The sequence below is a fragment of the Ceratotherium simum genome, chromosome 21 (genome assembly GCF_057802395.1).
Source record: "Ceratotherium simum simum isolate JZ-2026a chromosome 21, ASM5780239v1, whole genome shotgun sequence".
In the NCBI taxonomy this organism is placed as follows: Eukaryota; Metazoa; Chordata; class Mammalia; order Perissodactyla; family Rhinocerotidae; genus Ceratotherium; species Ceratotherium simum.
The window spans coordinates 30,005,679-30,018,968 of record NC_141920.1 but is presented as its reverse complement, the minus strand read 5'-3'; the positions used below and the strand labels follow the sequence as shown (position 1 = coordinate 30,018,968).

The window sequence follows — 13,290 nt, the reverse complement described above, 5'->3', positions numbered from 1 at the left end:
TTTACTTGAATAGACCAGGATTCATTGCCCACCCTCTGCTTGCTACCCCTAGGAAATGGAGCTGAAAATAGAAACTGTCAAAACAAGCAGCCATTCCAGCTCTAAGTGCCGTAGTAAACAAATGGTCCAATGTTGCTCTGATGGTTTAATTGCAGCAGTTCCAGACAAGCCCATTCATGAAGGATCTTTGGTTGATGGAGACGAGTGAGCCCCCAGGGGAAGGGGTGGCTTGTGGCTAGCCCTGGGGAGAGGTCCTTACCAGGTGAGGCTGATGATCTGGGGAGCCGGCTGGATTTCAGCAGCCAAAGCCCTAGTTGGCTGGACCAGACTCCCTTTGCCTTTGGGGATCAAGATGGTAGATATTTTAACTTGAAGGGTAAAGAAAGGGGCCTCTCTGAGGAGGTGGCATTAGAACTGGACCTGAAGACTAAGAAGATGCCAGGTTTACAGACAGCCAAGGGAAGCGAGTCCCAGTCAGAGGGAACAGAAGATTCAAAGGTCCTGAGGTGAGAAAGAGAGCTTGGCTGGTTCCCAAAGCAGTTGGAGTGTAGGAAAATGAGATAAGAAGGGCAGGAAGGGGCTGGATCCTATAGGGGTTTGTAGGCTAGGGTTAGGAATCTGGAACCTACTGGAAGGTTTTAAACAGAGGAGTGATATAATGTAATTCCATATTTAAAAGATCCCTGAGTGCTCTGAGTAGAATGGACTATTGTGGGCAAGAGTGGAAGCTGGAAGACCAGTAAGAGACTGGTATTTGTCCCAACGAGAAATGATGGGGGCTTGGAGTTAGACAGTGGCAATGCATCTGTTTGTTCATTTATCCCTTCTTTCTTCTCTCCCTCTTCCCTCCATCCATCCATCCATCCATCCATCCATCCATCCATTTATTAACCAACTTATGTGTCTATTGGGAGTCCAGCACAACGCTGGGATTACAAGGATGAATTAAACATGGTAACCAACTATAAGGAGCTCACGAAATGGCAGGGTACATGGCATCGCAAGATAATGGTCTGAATTCTCTGGTGAAGGAATGCACAACGTGCTGCGACAGCTCATGGGAGGTAATTCACTGAGCCGGCAGAGTTGGAGAAGGCCTCCTGGAGGAGATGTTGGTGTTTGAGTTGGGCCTTTTGAAGGACATGGAGGAGCTAGACAGGCAGGAGGAGAGTGTTCTTGGCAGGGGGACAGCTTGAGTAAAGGCAAGGAGGTAGCATGAACGAGCGTGGCATGTCCCAGAAAGGTGTAGATGTCGGGGTTGGCGGGATCAACAGGTGTGTGGAGGGCCACTGTGGGAGAGGAGGTGGGTCAACTTGGGGAGAGGTGGAATATATGCTTGTGACTGGGTCCGCCCCTTCCTTCTCAGCTCTGCCCGCCCCAAGCAGAGCTGAGCAATTCAATTAAGTACCAGCTCTTAAACTAGATGCAGCTGTTTAGCAGATGTTGCCTTCCACCCCAGATGGAGGCGCATCTTGGCGACGGGCACAGCATTTCCAGGGCGTCTAATTTGTGAGGCTATGGAGAGGAAAGAAATGCAAGATGCTGCCATTATTATTTAATGACCATCATTCCTTACACCCTCTCTCCCCCTAGTGCCACTACCACATGTCAAACACGCCTGTTGGCTTCAGACTGAAGACAGAAAGGGTGGGCTGGCAGGTGGGCTGGGGAGTTTGACTCGCTGGTTCTCACTCAGAAAACAAGAAAAGCGAATGAAAAAGTTGTCAATCTGCAGAGCCCTCAAGAAGTTTAATGACAGTGGAAAATGACTTATGCCCCCATTTTTCATGAAAGGGGCACAGATAGTAATTGCTATCTGTTGAGCCAGGTGCCATGCCAGGTGCATCCCATACTTTGTCTCTGGTTCTCTAATCCTCCCACCAGCCATGCACGGGCTTACCTCAGGGCCTTTGCTCTTGCTTTCTCCTCTGGCTGGAAATGCTCTTCCTCCAGATGCCCGCAGGGCTAACACCCCAGGTCCTTCAGGCCTCCCATTGTGTCACCTCCTCAGAGAGGCCTCCAGTGACCACCCAACATAAAATAGCATCCTTCGCCATCATTCTCTACCCCTCACCTTGCTTTATTTTCTTTCATCCTCCAATATGTGTATATTTGTTCAGTGTCTATTTCTCTCCTCCAGAGTTCAGGCTCCCAAGGGCAAGAATTTTTGTCTGTTTATTCATTGTGGCCTCCCCAGCACTCAAAAGAATGCTTGACACAAGACAGAACTCTGTAAATATTTGTTCAATGGGTGGATGAATGATCAATGGATCTCATTGAATGTATGAGGAGAGTGTTGGGGAGATAAAATCACTTTCCCCAGGGTTACCCAGCGGCAAGGGGTGAGCTGGGATTTGAATTAGGGTCTGTCTGATTCTAAAGATCTGCCCCTTTCATTAAGCACCTCTCTTCTTTTCCTTCTCCACAGCACTCATCACCATTTACTGACTATGCCTGTTTGTGTGTCTGGTGTCTGTCTCCCCCACCAGAACGGCAGCTCCACTGAGAGCAGATTTCATCTGTTTTGCTCACAGCTGAATCCCCAGCACCCAAACAGTGCACGGTACCCAGGAAGCACTTCATAAGTATGTGCTGAGTGAAGGGGGGAAGCGCTGGGAGATGGGAGCCTGGGATTCTGGTGGGAGGGTAGGGAGCTCCTGACCCCTCCCACATACATACTTCTTTAACCTTGGAAGCAACTCTGCAAGGTAGGTTTCTTCTATGCCATTTTACAGATGGGGAAATTGAGGCTCAACCAGACAAAGGATTTGCCTTGCCAAGGTCACCTGGCCGGTGAGTAGAGAGCTTGAGTTTGAACCCAGGCCTCCAGAGCTCATTTGTCATGTAAAAGAGACCCCCATTTAACACCTGCTGTCTCGGTCCCCCCGAAGGCACCAGCTGCCTGGCCAGAAGCTCTGCTCACAACCTTCCAGGGCCTGGGATTCCCCCTCAAGGTCAGCAGTGTCAGGGCCAATGGGAAACTCACCTTTCACTGACAACTCCCCAGTTTCATCCATTTAAGTGATAACTTTAATGTTATTTTAACCTAAATCCCCCGTTGACTTCAATGAAAGCTTTGAATCCACGAGGAAGGTCAGACAGCGTTTTTAGAGGTAGCACAGGCACCCAATGGAAATCACATTAGCATACTCATTATCATCAGAGCCCTTTGAATGTATCTTTTAGCTGTTCCCTTAAAGTGATGCTGGGACAATGGATCCTTTCTGTTCATGAATTCCTGGGCCTGGGCCTGAAGTGGGGCTGTGGTCAGCTCCTGTGAGCTTCTCTGCACCTTCTAAATGGTGACGGCGAACCCATGTGTCATAGGATAGCGGAAAGAGTATCATCCACCAGGCACCCTGTGGTGAATGGAGCACATCGTCTGGGTTTGGAAGAAGCAACTCTTCAAGTCCCTTAGGCGGTTGCTGTGGGACCCCAGGGATGGGCTCAGGTGACAAAAGGTGGTGTCAACCTGCCTTCCAAGGAGGCCCTATTAATAGGAGGCCTCTTGGTGCCGCAAAGAATCAGGGATGGTTCTGGGTTGACAAGATGGTTGCTCAACTCTGGAAAGTGCCAGAGTTACCTAGGGAGCGTTTATCAACACTCAGTGCGCAGCACCCCTACACCAGACCATTTGGTTCCAAATCTTGGGGAGTGGGGGGCCAACTGGCATCAAAGGTTTTTAAATGTCCCCAGACGACTCCAGAGCATCAAGAGGCAGCTGGTAAGCAGAACTGAACTGCTCCCTCCTCACACCAGAAGGAGGGGAAAAGAGAAGTTGTGGGGTGGGTGATGGTGGGAGGGCATGAGGAAGTCCTCTGGGGATGTGCGGGGGAGAAGGAACCTCAGAGAAAACACTTCTTTTTTCTTTTAAAGGAAATTTTCAAAACACAGAAAAATGGAGAGAATAGTACAATGACCCATTATCTGTCACTAGCCTCACCAGTTATCTACACTGAGTCCTTCCTGGGGAGGGGGCGGGGGGGGTTGTGAGGTGTGTGCCCAGCGAGGTGACGCACCCCAGCTTCCCGGAACCGCCTGTAAAGCCAGCCCTGCTCACAGTGATCCTGCGACAGCGGATCCTTGGCGGGAACACAGAGTCCAGCACCAAGCTCTCAGGGTGGGGTGGGCTTTGTCAGAAGAGCCAACAGCTGAGACACAAAGACTTTTGTGTTAAGGGAAAAAAAAGTTATGTTTAAAAAGAAATCCCCACCTGTTTGGACTAATTCCTCCTTGGTTCTCATGTTTGGGGACAGGGCCTTGGGGCTGACCCCCACAAGGATCAAGGAAGCAAGGGGACAGGCGTGGGAACCCCCCAAGGGTGGCAGCTGGGCCGGGATGTCTCGGGAAGTCCTCTTATGTGTGCTTCTTTGCCCATCTGGCAGAGATTCACTGGGCACCTTCTCCATGCCGGACGCTGTGTTCTAGGCCGTGGGGACACAGAGGTAACACCATGGCTGAAGATGCTTCCCCACGTGAGCTGAACTCCAGAGCAGGGGCCGGACAATAAACAGTAAGATACATAGCATGTCAGAGCGAGTCACGTGCTACAGAGGAAAATAAAGCAGGGGAAGGAGACTGGGGTGGGCGGCAATTGTTAATAAGGTGCCCAGGGAACGCCCTTCTGCCTAGGTGACCCAAAGAAGGTGAGGGAGGAGCCATGCGGGAGGAGCACTCCAGGCCGAGGGAACAGCACACGCAGAGGCCCCGGGGTAGGAGTGCTCCCTCCAGGAACAGCGAGCATCTCGTGTGGCTGGAGTGGAGGAGAGTGGGGCACAGGGCTGGCAGGTGAGATCAGGGAGGCGGGTCTGTTGGGGAAACTGGTGAGGCTAGGCGTGCAAGACATGAAGCCCTTTGTAAAGACCTTTGCTTTTCCTGAGTGAGAAGGGGAGCGATTGGTGAGTTTTTAACAAGAAGAGTGAAAGATCTGGCTTTTGTTTTAACGGGATCTCTCTGGCTGCTGAGTGGGGAACAAGCGTAGAAGGCAAGGACAGAACAGGGGGTGGTGCAGTCATCCCAGGGGACAGAGGATGGCGGCTCAGACCAGGGTGGTCCCGCCGGGCATGGTCAGGAGTGGCCAGTTTATGGATGCGTTTGGAAGGTAGAGCCAAGAGGATTTGTTGACAAAGGAATGTTGGCGTATGAGACGAGGAGAGCTGTCAGGGATGACACCTGTTTGATTTCAGCAACTAGAATTGTGCGGTTGGCACTTCCTGGAATGGAAATCCTGCAGGAGCGGTGGGTTTTGGAGGGATGGTTGGGAGCTCTATTTTGGACAGATCTGAGATGCCTGGACAACACAAAATGCAGATGTGGAGTCATCTGCTGGACACATGAGTCTGGGTGCAGAGCATAAGAGCATGATCGTAGATGGAGATGTGGACCAAGGACTGGCCTCGGGTCCCCGTGTAGCAGGAACTGGGCCGGGCTGTTTTTCTGGGCCTTGGGCCAGTGTCAGGCCTGGGGGTCATAGAGGGATGTCCTATATTCCTCCTCTCCATTTGCCTCTTCCAATTCTTAGCATTTACCTGAAGGTTAAATGTGAAGGCTGAGCTAGCCTGATTTTAGTTGAAAAGAGCAGAAACTCTCAGGTTAACTTCAGCCATTGAGTTGGGAGTTGTTGTAAAGATACATGGGGGGATTAGAGGGCAGGAATTGTGACCACGCCTCACAAAATGTGGTTTAGCCACTGGGAACTCATTCAGGACCCAGTGCTCCAGGGACTGAGTTGGTTCGTGACCCCTCCACAGCAAGGGTCTGCTGGTCTTCACCTCCTCTTCCTCTCTGCTCCCTTTCTCTCTCCCAGGGTTTTGGCTTACTCATTGCCCCTGCACCATCACATTGTCTTTGCATTATCTGATCTTGTTGGGTCTTTTAGCTTTTATGCATTGTCCCAACTCTCTGCAATTCAGATCCAAATGGGAGCCAGGATTGGTGCTGATTGGTTTAGTTAATTGCACTCAGCCCTGCTGGGTGGAGCTTTTGCATCAGGCTATATCATTGGCTGTTGGCTAGCCTATAGTTTGGCAGCCTTTGGGTCAGGTGACTTCTCCTGCTCCAATCAGCTGTTGTGGTAGTTGTGGAGACGCTATGGGTACAGAATATAAGGTCCACAATAGTAACGGCAACAGTAATTATAACAGCACTGGCACATGGATTAAGGTGGAGTCTGGGTCAGGCAGCCTGGGTTTGGGTTTAAACCCGGCCTCCTCCACTCGCAGTGACCTTGGGCGGCTCATTCAACCTAACTGTACCTCCACCTCTCCAACTACAAGTGGAGAATAATAATGTCAACTACATCTTCGGGTTGTGCTGAGGAGTATATAATCTGATCAATGAAACACTTACAGCACAGTATTTAATTAGAGCTCAAGAAAAGTTAATTATTGTTGTCATTATTACTAGTTGGACAGTATCTGCACTAAGTGAGGTGATTTAAAGGCATGTTCTCATTCAATTCTCCACGAAATCCCAAAGAGATAGGCTCCCTTTCCGGTCCCACCTTATACATGTGAAAATGGAGGTACAGAGAAGTTATGTGACTTGTCCAAGAGCCCCTCAAACACACCTCTGTCTGGTTCCAGAACCGTTGCCCTGAGTCACTGTACCCCGTGACAGGCACCTATGTGTAAATGCCCACTCTGGGCCACTTCTCTGTGAGGTCGTGGGCAGGAACTCCCCGGCAGGTGCAGCACTCTCCCTGCCCCTGACCCCTCAGCTCTCCCTGCCCTCCAAGGGGACGAATGTCTAGTCCCCTAAATGCAGTGGGCTGAAGTGGGTTCTGCGTGCCTCACCAGCTCTGGTCTGCAAAGACCATTCCTATCCCTCATCCTGTGTGGTCCTCAGCACCTGGGTAAGTTAGCAGAGCAGGGGTTATTGCTCCCATTTGACAGATGCAGGAACTGAGACTCACCGAAGGGATGGAACCAGGATGTGAATCCAGGTTTGCTGTCCCATAACCTCCTCCACCCCCCCGCAGGGTAAAACTGAACCCGAGGGGATCTGGGAGCCACCCAATGTTCTCAAGTGGGGTGAAGTCAAGGCAAGAAGAACCTGGGGTCAGAACACAGAACCTCAGAGCTGGAAGGCGCCTCATTTAACTGGGCCCAGAGAAGCCGGGCGATCACTGGGCCTGTCCCCTGACCACTGTTTAGCAGCACAGCCAGTTCTGCAAAGTCTCCTACTCAGGGGCTGGGCTTCCTTCAGGGTGTAAGGGAAATGGAATGCATGAAGTCCTGGTGCCAGTTTAATTTCATGAAATATGCTGGGGCTTGGTGCAGGCTTCTGGACCAGAGGATGGCAGGGAGGAGGGGCACCTACAGGCTCACGTTTGCCTCTTCTAACACCCACGTGCCAAGCATGGCCCTTGCCCATGCTCCAGGGTGGTTACCAGTCAGTGGTCCCCGGGCTTCACATGTGTGGGGGCCTCAGCACATCCCTGGAATCTGACAGACAAGGATCTGAATCTCCACCCTGCACCTACTCATGTGTGGCCTGGGGAAAGTCACTTAACCTCACTGGGCTTCTGTTTCCTCTATGTGATCCTCTCTTATCGGGTTACTGTGAAGATCGAGTAAGATACGTTCATATCGTGCTTGTGCCTGGTGTGTGGCAGATGCTATTACTGTTGTTTCAGGCCTTACAAATCCCATGGCCCTCACACAAAAAACTTCAGCCACTGGCCGTTGGCATGGGAATGATGAAAAGATTTACCTTTTACGAACATAAAACATAATTAAAAAGGAAAGATTATTTTGGTGACAATGTGGGGGATGCACTAGGAGGGAAAAGATTGGAAATGAAACATGTCCATTAGGAATGTGTTTGGCTGTTGGTACAAAAAATCCAACGGTGGAACAGATTTCTAGTTGTTCCTCAATATCCACTCTCCCCTTCTTCCTTAGTCAATAGAATCCCTAATTTTCGGCTGGGCACATGACAGCCTGGGATGAAGACTACAGTTCCCTGCTTCCCTTCCATATCCTAGGTATGGCCATGTGAGTTCTTGCCAATGAGAAACGTTTTGTGTGACTTCTAGAAAATGTCTTAAAAGAGAAAGTATATATGTCATTCCTCTCTTCTTTGCCAGCTGGAATTTGAAATATGATGACTGGAGCTCAAGCAGCCATCTTGGACCATGTGGTGAATTAAAGATAGCTGCTGATTCTTTGACTGTCCTTCCTTCGAGAGGAAGAGTCTATTTGGAAGAGTTTGTTATCCCTCCACTTGCATCTGGGCTGGCCTGTGACTTCTTGGGTCAACAGAGTATAGTGGAAATGATGCTCTGCCAATTCTAGGCCTAGCCCTTAAGAGCACTGGCATCTTCTGCTATGGCCTCTTGGATTCATGAACCGCCATGGAAAAATGTCAAACCACTCTGCTGGAGAGACCACCCGGAGAGGCCCTGAGGCTCCATGGAAGGGGAGAGGGACCCAGCTGAGCTAAGTGTTTCAGTCATCCCCACCAAAGCCCTAGGCACCCCAGTAAAACCATCTTGACCCTCCAGATGAGCCCAACCATCAGCTGAATATGACTGAGTGAGTGGTTGACACCCGTGGATCAGAAAGATGGATCAGCTGAGCCCTGCCCAAATTTCTGACCTACAAAACTGTAGAAAATAATAAAATGGATGTTGTTTTGGGGTAGTTTGTTAAGTAGCAATAAATAACCTGAACAGACCGTAAGGAGGAAGCTGTTTGCTGAGGATGATGCAACAATTGCAGCAGCCCTGGTCTGGCCACCTCCAGATTTCTTGTTACACAAGAAAAGTAAACCCTATCTGTTTAAGCCTTGATGATACCTTAGGCTATGGCTCAGGGCCTCAGTTTCCCCACCTTGTTAAGTGGAGCATTAGCTTCTGTCCTATTAGCTTCTAAAGTGCCTGAGAGGATAAAGTAAGAATCAAGAAGAGAAGGCCATTTTCATGTAATATAAACAGTGCTTTAGACCTACAAGTGACATGCTCAAGCAGTTATAATATATTTAATGTGTTCATAATGGGTGTGAACTTGTCATGAACCAATTGCAGTGGATTTTGGAATCAGACACGGCGTCAGACGTGTTAGGGCTGGAGGCTCAGTTCTGCTACTTTGTAACGTGATGAATTGGGCCAGTCACGAAATCTCTCCGAGCCTTAGTTTCCTCATCAATAAAACGCAGACGATGCTATTTCCCTTGTACAGCCTGTGTGAGGATTAAGTTAAATGAGATTAATCCATCTATTTGATAAATATTGACTATCTTTGGTGCGCTAGGCTAGACCCGCTCCTGATATTGGTGGAGCCTGGGCCCCACTCACCCCCAAAATCTAAATATTTAAACGTTATAAATCAAGCTAATACACTGTTTTTAAAATGTCCTATCCTTCTCCGCCATGAATGTCACTTCGTAACAACCTGGAAGGCCAGGTTGCATTTGGAAACCTCAGACTCCTCAGACGTCTGCACTGAAACGTAGAGTGGAGGGGGGAGAGCTGGCCCCCATCCCCTGGCCTCTAGTCTGCCCCCTTCCCTTCTCATCCCCAGCTCCACCCTGCACCGTGCAGACCCACATGCATGTGTGTAGACACCCCAGGCTGCCTGTCCACGCTCCCTTCACCCCCATGCTCCACACTGCCCTTTGGCTAAACCCTGGGCCTAGGGTTCTGCCTCCAGAGAACAAACTGGAAAGAGGCCTGCACAGGCCCTGGAAGCAGGCTTGGGACCTTTGGGCAGGGAACTCAGGGATTCTGGAAAAACGGAGTATGTCTACAAAGGGGGCGCAGGCTTGGGTGAGTATGTTGCCTTGGCCCCATGGGGACATATGCAGCTGGAGGATGGCCAGAGAGAGGCCTTTTAAAACATGAGGACCAGGGTAGGGTCCCTCTTGCCTGGGTCTAAGGGGGGCATGCATCAGTGAATGAAGCAGACACCTTCCCTGACCTTAGAAAGGTGGGGACGCATTCCTTCAGTCTGGGCCTCAGCCTCACTCCTATTTGTAAGATGAGGGCTTAGCTGATCTGATGTCTCCAAGTTTGTGCTGGAGACCAAGGTCTAGGGACTTGGTGAATGTCAACATGAATCTCCTAGAGGCCAGGAGATCAGGTGGGAGGGGGCATGTTTAAGACCTGAGTGAGCCAGCCCTGAAGGCCTAGTGGTTAGGTTTGGTGCTCTCACCGCTTCAGCGGCCTGGGTTTGTTTCCCAGTTGCAGAATCACACTACCCATCTGTCAGTTGCCATGCTGTGGTGGTGGCTCACAAAGAAGAACTAGAACGACTTATAACCAGGATACAGCCACATACTGGGGCTTTAGGGAGGAAAAAAAAAGGGGGAGGGGAAAGATTGGCAACAGATGTTAGCTCAGGGAGACTCTCTCCCTGCAAAAAAAAAAAAAAACGTAAAAGGCCTGAGTGATCAACTTCCTCCTCCAGCCCAAGCCTGGCAGAGCAGGAAGGGCCTCTGCCACCTAGTCCAACCCGTTCATCCACACAACACCTCCTGCAGCCATCACAGCAACATGATTTCCCGTCACACCTGGAATAAGATCCCAGCTCCTTGCCAAGACCTGCAAAGCCTGCTCCGCCTGGTGGCTGGCCATCTGCAATCTCCTTTCCCACCTCTTGCTGTTGCTCACTCAGCTCCAGACCCCTGGACCTTCCTTACATTTCTGAAATATACCGAGTCCATTCCTCTCCCCGCAAAGCCTTTGCTCTTGCTGTTCCCTCTGCCCGGAGCACCCAGCTCTTTGCATGGCTGGTTCCTCTCATCATTCAGGCAGCTTAGATGGCCCCACGACACAGAGACGTTCCCTGACACCCTTTTGAGAATAGCTCTCCTCTAGCCCCAGTGCTCTCTTGATAATGCCACATTTTAGGTCCTACCTAGCACACCGGGAAGTGGTAGAATGGAATGATTAAGGGGCCAACTGTCTGAGTCCAAATCTGGTTTCCACTATCTACTGGACACTTGAGTAAATTGTTCAACCCGTTTTCCCATGAATATATTATTCAACTTCTCATTTTCCTTGAATTGATGATTCAACCTCCGTTTTCCCATTTGTGAAAGGGATAGATAATTTATCTATCTCATAGGTTTGTTGTGAGATTAGACGAGCTAACACACATATTTACAGCATTTAGAACAGAGCCTGGCATAAGCAGTATATTTGTGCTTGCTATTGTATTAACACTCGTTGTTATTTGAAATTATCTTGTCTATTTCTTTACTCGTTTATTGTCTTCCTTCTCTCTCTGAAACGCTAACTCCCCACTGCAGTCTCCTTGCCTGCCCTGCTCCCCGCTGCCTCCCACAGGGCCTGGATAAACAAATTCCAACAAGGACCTGGCACTGGGCTGAGCTCTTAGATACAACACTCCCTGTGCAGATGGGGAAACTGAGGCAGGGGTGGAGTAGCTCGGAGCGGAGCGAGGGCCTGCGGGGACCAGCCTGCGCGGTGCAGAGTGCTCTCCCAGACCGGCCCAGAGACGCGCTCGGAGCGCTGCTCCCGCCGGTTTCCGCGGCGCCGGGCGTTTTTGTCCCCAGCGCGTTTGTCTTTCAAGACCCCACAGAAGCGACGGCGGAAAAGCGGCCCGCAGCCCGCGTCAGCTGCGGCTCCGTCGTCTCGGTCCCCGGGGGGCGAACAAAGGCAATAGCATGAAAACAGGAACTCCGTTTGCTGGAAGGACCCGTTTGGGGGTGCCCGGTGCGCTCCAGCGCCCCACAGCTGTGCGCCCCTCCTCGCGCGGGGACGGGAGCGGGTTGGGCGGACGGCGGGTGGGTAGAGGGCGCTGCGCACCGAGGGCCCGCAGACCGACCCTTCCCCGGCCGGCGGAAACCGCCGTCTGGACGGCGCGCGCTTCTGCCGACTCATCTGGGCTGTTCGCGGAGGCGCGGGAGCAGGGCGACGCCGCCGGGCACCCCGCGCCTCCGGCACCGGCCCCCAGCCCGCTCCTCCGCAGGGCGGGCCTCGGTCTCCTCACCTGTCCGACCCGGGCGCGAGAATGTCACAAGGCCATCTCCAGGGGACAGCAGCTTCCCTGAGGTGTGCGCGCCTGGCACGCAGAAGGGGCTCAGAGAATATGGGCTCCGTTGCCCCTTTCCAACCTTTTTCTCAGCCACCTCTCTTTTGAAATCACCCCACCCCCCACGCCCCATCAGCCCTTGGAGGCAGGATAAGTTAAGCGTTGAGAGCAGGGGCTCAGGAGCCAGGGAAACCTGGATTCAAAACCTGCTCCACTACTTGCCAGCTGTGTTGCTGAGATCAAGTTACTCTGCTTCTTAAGGCGTCAGCTTTCTCATCTGTAAAATGGGACTGAAACAGTCTCTAAGGTGCTTAGTTCAATCAACGTCACAAATCAGGTGCTTAATTCATTCTTATGATCATCACTTCCAGTTTACAGATGCAGAACAGGTTCAAAGTAGGAAGGAGCTTTTTCAAGGTCGCACAGGGGGTCAGTGGCAGACCCCCCGGGTCTCCTGAGTATAAAGATTGTTAGTCTTCATCAGCCTGAAGGGCGAGTTCCCCAAATGGTTTTATAGAGCCGGGTAGAGGTGAGGGGCAAGGAGCTTCGCGTCATCTCTCTGTTCTTCCCCTCACCCCGCCCCGCGGAAGACGCACTGGCTGGCCCTGGGAAGGGAAAAGGTATGGCCGGCTGCTCCAGTGCCTGGAATGGGGTTCTGGGATGAATTTTATTATTATTATTATTTTTACTTATTTATTTATTTTTAAATACGGAAAGCCAGAGCCCTTTCTGTAGGAGCCAGCCTGCTCTTCAGGGCCAACCGTGATCTCTCCGCAGTTCCCAGCCGAGAAGGAGGCCTCACGCTGCCCTCCAGTGGCGGGCGAGGTTGTGCCGCTCCCGTGAAGCTGACAAACAAGTGAACCAGAGAAACAAGCTTCGCTTGGCACGTGGTGGAGGCTGTCTGGAAGGGGGAGGGAGAAAATGCAGCCTGGTTCCCCCACAGCTATTTGTGGTCAGGATAGATCTCGGGAATCTTGGGAATAGAGAATAATAGACTGAATTTGAAAGGCACAGGAGTGTTTTTCATTCTTCTGCTTATTTTTGAATAGATAACACATTTACATGATTCAAAAGAAAAGAATAGAGTGAAAAGAAGTCTCTCTTCCACTCTGTTCCCCAGCCACCCAGTTCCCCTTCCTAGAGGCAGCCATTGTCATATGCTTCTTGTGTATCCTCCATCAGAAAGTCTATGCAAATACAAATATTTTACAGGATCAGTAGCTTTCTCTTTATACTCTTCTGCATCTTGCTGCTTCACTTAAAAATGTGTCATGGAATTTGTTCCATATTG

General features: G+C 50.9%; 2 long non-coding RNA genes across 10 annotated transcripts in view; one reads left to right on the top strand and one right to left on the bottom strand.

Annotated features, from left to right (window-relative positions):
• Nucleotides 1–8,641, top strand: part of LOC147914264 (uncharacterized) — a 49,749-nt gene extending 41,108 nt beyond the window's left edge. For 5 of the 9 annotated variants that reach the window (XR_015555622.1, XR_015555616.1, XR_015555617.1 and 2 more), the window contains 5 exons: nt 2,429–2,585; nt 2,736–2,793; nt 2,892–4,513; nt 7,905–7,987; nt 8,090–8,641. This is a non-coding gene — a long non-coding RNA (uncharacterized LOC147914264). Of the gene's footprint in view, nt 1–919; nt 1,065–2,428; nt 2,586–2,735; nt 2,794–2,891; nt 4,514–4,632; nt 4,789–7,904; nt 7,988–8,089 lie in introns of all 9 variants that reach the window. The other 4 variants (XR_015555619.1, XR_015555620.1, XR_015555623.1 and 1 more) reach the window with 4 other exon arrangements.
• Nucleotides 8,642–8,955: 314 nt separating this feature from the next.
• LOC147914263 (uncharacterized) lies at nt 8,956–12,535 on the bottom strand. Its single transcript, XR_015555625.1, has 2 exons — nt 11,958–12,535; nt 8,956–9,183 (listed from the first exon to the last, which is right to left on the bottom strand). It is a non-coding gene; the product is annotated as an uncharacterized LOC147914263 (long non-coding RNA).
• Between the last annotated feature and the right edge of the window lie 755 nt (nt 12,536–13,290).